Source organism: Nomascus leucogenys, chromosome 11, assembly GCF_006542625.1.
Source record: "Nomascus leucogenys isolate Asia chromosome 11, Asia_NLE_v1, whole genome shotgun sequence".
Lineage (NCBI taxonomy): Eukaryota > Metazoa > Chordata > Mammalia > Primates > Hylobatidae > Nomascus > Nomascus leucogenys.
In genome coordinates this window covers 63,045,565-63,053,134 of record NC_044391.1, presented here as the reverse complement: position 1 = coordinate 63,053,134, position 7,570 = coordinate 63,045,565, and the positions used below count along the sequence as shown (strand labels likewise).

The window sequence follows — 7,570 nt, the reverse complement described above, 5'->3', positions numbered from 1 at the left end:
GTTGACAATTATTACTATTATTATTATTAGCTCACTGAAAAAATTATTTCATTCTTTTCTGGTTTCCATCATCTTTTTAATTTTTTTTTTTTTTTTTTTTTTTTTTTGAGATAGATTCTGGCTCTGTTGCCCAGGCTGGAGTTCAGTGACATGATCTAGGCTCACTGCAACCTCTGCCTCCCAGGTTCAAGCAATTCTCCTGCCTCAGCCTCTCCAGTAGCTGGGACTACAGGCACCTGCCACCATACCTGGCTAATGTTTTGTATTTTTAGTAGAGACGGGAATTTTACCATGTTGGCCAGGCTGGTCTCGAACTCCTCACCTCAAGTGATCTGCCTGCCAATATGCTGAGATTACAGGCGTGAGGTACTGCACCCAGCCAAAAAAATTTTTTGGTTTTTTTAATCTTTGGGATGTTATATTCTGGGAGCTCAGCTTTCAACTTTGTCAAAAATTCTGTGAAACCCCTGCACTGAGTGCCTAATTTTGATTATAATGATTTTCATTTCTAGAGGTTTTTTTTTTCATATTTGCAGTTGATTAAGGATAGCTGCAAACTCTTTGTCACTCTTCCAGTTGAGAGATGGAGTCCAACTGCTCCATGAATCTGGGCTGACTTTAGTGATTTGCTTGACCAATAGAATGCATCGGAAATGATGTTCTGTGATTTCCAAGGCTAGATCATAAAAAGTTTTATGACTTCTACCTGATTTTTTTGAAATGCTTGTTGTGGAAATTCCAGTACTCAAGATGCTCTCTTTGGGAGCCCAGCCATCTTGCTATAAAAGGCAAGGAACATGTAGGCACTTGTGGAAAGTTCTAGCTGAGCTCCCAGCAGACAGCCAACACTACTACATGAAGCCATGCAAATGAATTATTTTGTATGTCTAATCCATTTACATCTTCAGATGACTGTCGCCCCAGCAGACAATTCCAAGGTTTGTAGTCAGACATGAGAGCAGATTAAGATCAATACTGGGTTGTACTCAGTGCTTTTGTTTCTACTCTCTGTTTTATGCCATCATTTTCCCTTCTTGTTTTTTTTTTTTCTCTTATTAATCCCCAGAGTTTTGGAAACCCCATTTTTCTATGCCTTTTGCTGCTTTTTTTTTTTTGAGACAGAGTCTTGCTTTGTCACCCAGGTAGCTGGGACTACACGTGCAAGCCACCACACCCAGCTAATGTTTTCATTTTTTCTAGACATGGGGGCTTGCTATGTTGCTCAGCTGGTCTCAATCTCCTGGGCTAAGGCAATCTTCCCGCCTTAGTCTCTCGAAGTGCTGGGATTACAGGCATAAACCACTGCACCCAGCAAGCTGCCACTCTTTTATTCTTCTTTCTCTGGACATGAAAGAATCCATTTTAGACTCTAAAGAGAGGATAAGAAATGGGGCTGAATGCATATTAATACAGTTGGAATTAATGAGAGAAAACAATGTAGAATGGACAAAAGACCATGTTTTAAGGCCAAAATTTATGAAGTTATCCTGCAGAGTTAATAATAAATTGCCAGGAACAGTGACTCATGCCCATAATTCCAGCACTTTGGGAGGCCAAGGCAGGAGAATTTCTTGAGGACAAGTGTTCAAGATCAGCCTGGGCAATATAGTGAGACCTCGTCTATACAAAAAATAAAAACATTAGCCAGATGTGGGGATGAGTGCCTGTAGTTCCAGCTACTCTGGAGGCTAAGGCAGGAGGATCTCCTAAGCATAGGAATTTGAGATTACAATGAGCTATGACCACACCACTGTACTCCAGCTTGAATGACAGAGTGAGACTCTGTCTCTTAAAATTTTTTCAGAATAATTAATAACTTATGCAAGTCTGGAAAAATAATTATGCCTATTATACTGCTATAGTTTATTGGAAATTATTTGCCTTACCAAATACAAAAGTATATGGAAATCCTGGTGTTGGGGAGGAAGATTAATGCCTCTTTTAGCCTAACACTGTAATATTTTAATATTTGTTTTTCAGGGAAACATTATTTGACCCATTGCTTAAACAAAGTAATAAATCAGTGAGATAAAATGATAAGCAGTACTTTATGTATTATGTATAACATCTTAAGTTTTTTTTGTTTTCTATGCTTAATGGGCATTAATTATGTATTACTGAATATTCACTAAATATTAATCATGCATTGGGTATTTTTCAGAAATTTTATTTTGTTGATTAGGAAATATAAATGGTTCCTTCAAATTTTAGGTGGATAAATTATAAAACAATATGCCCTTTGTTTACATTCATATAACTATATGTTAAGCCATTATTTCCCATATACTATTATTGCTACTTATAACATATATCCTACATTAAATGTTTACAGTGTGCCAAGAACAATTCTAAGCACTTTATTTATTTATTTTTTCTTGTTAGCTGGATATATTTCTTTTTTCTTTTTTTTTGTCACAGAACAAACACTGTTTGCAGTAGAGGAAACTGGCATTGCAGTCTGGTGGTGTAATGGCTTGTTCACATAAACCAGTACATGTTCACCATTTAGCGCAAAAAGCCCTAATGGCGCACATCCTGTTAAAATTCAGGACATCTCCAATATTCTCTATCTCTGTTTCCTTTGTCATCATTGTTTTTTTTTTAAAAAACATTTTCAAGGTTTGTCCAAAAGAAGGTCATATAGGGTCTTGGCTAGCGGAAGACAATTCAGAACAGCTGTTGCACATTTGGAGTGTCACCTTCTCCAGGCTGGCAGTTGATATCTTATTTTTTTTTCAACTCATTTTTATTTAAAAAATTTAAAAAATGCTCCAACTGTCAGTTTTACAAAATCTCTAAGGGAAACACAAGAGCAAGGTGCTGAGGTAAAAAACACCTGAGGTAGCTTTTTCCTGTGTGTTTTTCTCGTTAAAATATCTGTAAGTTTAATGCTCTGGGCCAACAACCTTGTATAAATTTCTACTTTCCTCCACATTTTTTTTTAAAGAAAGAAATCATTTTGCTGAGTATTGATGGCTTATACACCAAAATGCAAAAAGACAAAATACATTCTTTCATTGTGGAATTTTTTCCTTGTTTGGTTGCATGGTTGGTTTGATGGGTTCCTGTTTTCCTCTTCCAAAACGTTAGAACAAGTACCATTGACTCTTGTTCTTTTGAGTAACCAAGTGTAAGTTGAGGCTGGTTTGTGTGTTTCGCTTTTGCTCCTTTTGTGTGATGTGATACTCAGAGCACTGCTTTACCTGGCAGAGAGGGGTTGGGGGCGGGTGTGTAGATATGGGATTGGGATGGAGGGATGAGGAAATTCAAAAGAATGGAGATAGAGAAGAAGGGGAGGGGAGAGATAAACAGAGACAGACAGAGAATTATATAGCAGTATGCAAAAAAAACAGTTTAAAACCTGTGAAGCAAAGAGAAATGGGTGTATGACCTAGACAAGCATGAGGAGTGACAGAGTTTCCCCTTCAAGGAGACAGTATCCCTTCTGTTGACATACATAGGTGATCCAGAACTGCTGTGAGTGTCCTTCTGACAAAATTTCCCTCTGGGTGAATTTTGTGTGGGTGGCCTGGAAGCTCCTCTCTACACCGTGAGACCTTCCAAAGAAAGATTTTATTCTTTAAAGTCTAGAAAAGCCTGCTTTCTCTTTAAAAAGAAAAGAAAAAATAATTGATTAAAAATTGGAGTTAGTTGAGTTATTTGATACATTATTTCTAAAATATATTACTGCTGCAGGCACCCTGTGTAACCCACAGGCCACATATCTTAACATCTTCCCCTTCTAATAGGTATACACGTGTAGAGAGACGATTTTCCACAAAAAGGGGCGTGCATTTTGCTTGGCTTTGAACATGTTTACCTATTTTAGTTCAACTAAAAGGGATAGCGTCATGGGAGTTAAGGAGAGATCCGAGTGGATGGTGAAGTGGATGGCTGAAGCCTGCAGAAGCCCTGAGGGACAGGAGGAGGGGCCCGGTGGTTCTGGCAAACCTGGCTGACCTTCCCCACCCCTCCTTGGCCCCTGGCATTCTCAGGGCCTCTACAGAGTCCCTGGCCGCCTCCGCCGACTTCTCATTCCTCAGATGGTCTTTGGTTTGCTCTTGATCTGGCTGGCTGTGTTTGGTCTCATTCTGTCAGGTGTTGGAAGAGCTACATTCATCTGTTGTTTTGCTTGTGCCTGTGGGATCCTCACTTGCTGCGCTGTGAGGCGACTCCCTCAGAGTATTTCTGCTTCTGCTGCTTCAGCTGTTGTACAGTTTCCCTGATCTTGTGCTGTGCAGTCTGGCTAGCAAAGAAGTGCCCGATAATTCTGACGATCATTTCCTCATTTTCATCTGGCGTTTGGTCACGAGGCACGATGACTTCTGCACTGATTAAATTCTGCAGTTCATTCACTGTCTTGCCCCCTTTGCCAATCACCCAGCCAGCGGTGGAAGAGGGCACTCTGATATGGGTTTCCAGCTTCACTTCTTTGGGCCTAAAAAAGTTTTCTTCTTTCAGTTTCCCAAAGATCCGCCCCTGGGCCTTGAACTGGGCTTTCGGTGGCCCGGTGATGATGACCTTTCGCTGATGTCTGGGCCTTCCGCAGGGGCGATCTTGATGGAGGCTCCCACAAATCTCACCAGCTGTTTGATGTGTGCCCCTTTCTTCCCGATGATGGCGCCCATACCCTGGGTTGGGATGAAGAGATTCACAATCTCCTGCTCTGGATAAGAGTGATGATGCGGGAACGGGCCAAACTGGTGATGGGGGTACAGGCTGGAGTAGTATCCGGAGTGGGTATTAACAGCCAGCATATCAAAGGCCTCACGCAACTTCTTCATAATCTCTATCTCAGCACTGGCACAGACCTCGACTGTGCCCTTCACAGTGATGGTTCTTTCCGGGTTGTATATGCTGAAATCCTGCAAAGGTGAGATTGTTATCTTGGTCCCTGTTTCATGTTCGTTTTTCTTCAAATTTCTGCCTTCTTTTCCAATCAGTCTTCCAACCAAGCCATTGTGGGCCAAGATTTTCAGAGGAATCTCTTCGGCTAGTTTGGCCTCATCTGCCTCTTTCTGCATTATTTCAAGAATCATGCGGCATGCTTCAGAAGTCCCCTCTGGGGTGGCATGGATGGTGACAGGCTTCTCTGCAGCTCCGGAGTTCTCTTGTCTATAGATGTCTACCCGGGACTGGGTCTTCTTAGTGATTCTTTATGGTCAAGCCCTCCTTTCCGATGATGGCACCAACAAACTGGGTGGGGACCAGGATCCGCAGGGGGAAATCAATCTGTCTGGCCTGAGAAGAGCCCCCAGGGGCTTGGCCTTGCTCCCAGGAAGAGTGGTCCCCACGCTGGGCTCGCTGAGGGGGCGAAGGGCAGCTCACCTCTTCAACCGGGAGGTAGGAAATCTTGAAGTAGTTCTCAAATGATGCCCGCTTAGCTTCTCCATGGCTATTCTTACTTCTTCTTTTGTTGCATATGTGACATTGACAACGGCGGTCTCTGTGTCTGTGTTGACTTGTTCCACATTCTCCACTGTCCCATATTGAGCCAAAAGTCCATCCAACACCTCCCACTGCAGGCGAGGAGGGATATTTCGAATCTGAATGTTCCTGCTCCTTAGCTTTTTAGAGACTGAGTAATCAACTTCCATGATTTTCCCATGCAATTCCACTTGACCCGAGAGGGTCTCGATGGTGCGGATGGCCCAGTTCTGGTCGGAGTAGTCTACGAAGGCGTAGCGGGACTTGAGCAGGACCTATGCCGCCAAGGGCAGCTTCCTGTCCCCAAAGAGCTGCCGGAGGTCTTCGGCGGTGACGGCGGGGCTCAGGTTCCCGATGAAAAGCTTGTTCATCATCCGTCTCTTCCCCGAGGGCCCGCGGCTCCCCCGGCCCGGTACCCGGCGCTCCGCCTCCTCCGCTGCCCTAGTCTCTCTTCCTCCTCCTCCGCCCCGCCTCCCCGCCCTCCGCCCGCCCGCCACCCACCCCCACCCTCAGCCTGGCTCCCCCCTCGAAGCACTTTAAATGTGTTTTCTACTTTAATCTTTACAAGAATTGAATGAGGTATGTCCATTTTACAAATGAGGAAACAAAGTCACAGAGAAGTTAAGTCATCTACATATTTTATGGCTGCAACATCAGATGACACTTAAGTTTATGCAGAATCAGTCTAAATAACTCATCTTATTTAAACTGTATGAGTTAGACTGGGCTTTATCTTACTAGTCTCTTTTTCTAATACTTTTTTTAAAAAAACAATTGTTAAGGGAACCACAATTAACTTCAGCACAATGACAGATACTATTACTCAGAGGTTATGATAACTTTAAAGATTAAAGATTAAATTGACTCGCCGGCCGCGGTGGCTCACGCCTGTAATCCCAGCACTTTGGGAGGCCGAGGCGGGTGGATCATGAGATCAGGAAATTGAGACCATCCTGGCTACCACGGTAAAACCCCGTCTCTACTAAAAATACAAAAAAAAAAAAAAAAAAAAAAAATTAGCTGGGCGTGGTGGCGGGCGACTGTAGTCCCAGCTACTTGGGAGGCTGAGGCAGGAGAATGGCCTGAACCGGAGGCGGAGCTTGCAGTGAGCGGAGATCGTGCCACTGCACTCCAGCCTGGTCGACAGAGCGAGACTCCGTCTCAACGTCTCAAAAAAAAAAAAAAAAAAAAGAAAGAAAAAGATTAAATTGGCTTATTGTGAAAGTTTAGCCAACCAAAAATCCCAGTACAAATGAAAAAATATCTAGTAACCCTGATACAATCTTACTCGACTAATCTTTTAAAACCTGTATTTTCGGCCGGGCGCGGTGGCTCACGCTTGTAATCCCAGCACTTTGGGAGGCCGAGGCGGGCAGATCACGAGGTCAGGAGATCGAGACCACAGTGAAACCCCGTCTCCACTAAAAATACAAAAAATTAGCCGGGCGTGGTGGCGGGCGCCTGTAGTCCCAGCTACTCGGAGAGGCTGAGGCAGGAGAATGGCGGGAACCTGCGAGGCGGAGCTTGCAGTGAGCCGAGACTGCGCCACTGCACTCCAGCCTGGGCGACAGAGCAAGACTCCATCTCAAAAAACAAACAAACAAACAAACAAACAAAAACCTGTATTTTCATCTTCCACACAAACATCAGGACTTCTAAAGTTGGACTTAAATGTCTTATGCCTGCACTATTAGATGATGATCTCAGAATAAGTTTTCCCAACATTCTGTACTTGTCTTATACTGTCAAAAATATGATAATTCATTTTAAAAATCTTTGCTCATAAAGATATCTATATTTTCTTTCATAACCATGTTTATATAGAATGTAAAAATACAGATAGTTTGGCCAAACTACCTGTATCTGAGTTTTGGTCAAACTATCTATATTTTTATGTTCTATATTGTCTAAATGATAGCTTAGCCTGGAAAAATGTCAAACTATTACCTTTGCCTCCTTATATTTCATTTTATTTATTTATTTATTTATTTATTTATTTATTCATTTTGAGTCAGAGTCTTGCTTTGTTACCCAGGCTGGAGTGTAATCATAGCTCACTGCAGCCTCAAATTCCTGGGCTCAAGGGATCCTTTTGCCTCAGCCTCCCAAATAGCTGGGACTACAGGCATATGCCACCATGTGC

The 7,570-nt window shown here is 42.7% G+C and overlaps 1 pseudogene; it reads right to left on the bottom strand.

Annotated features, from left to right (window-relative positions):
- Nucleotides 1-4,149: 4,149 nt before the first annotated feature.
- LOC100607720 lies at nt 4,150-5,801 on the bottom strand (annotated as a pseudogene).
- Nucleotides 5,802-7,570: the final 1,769 nt, after the last annotated feature.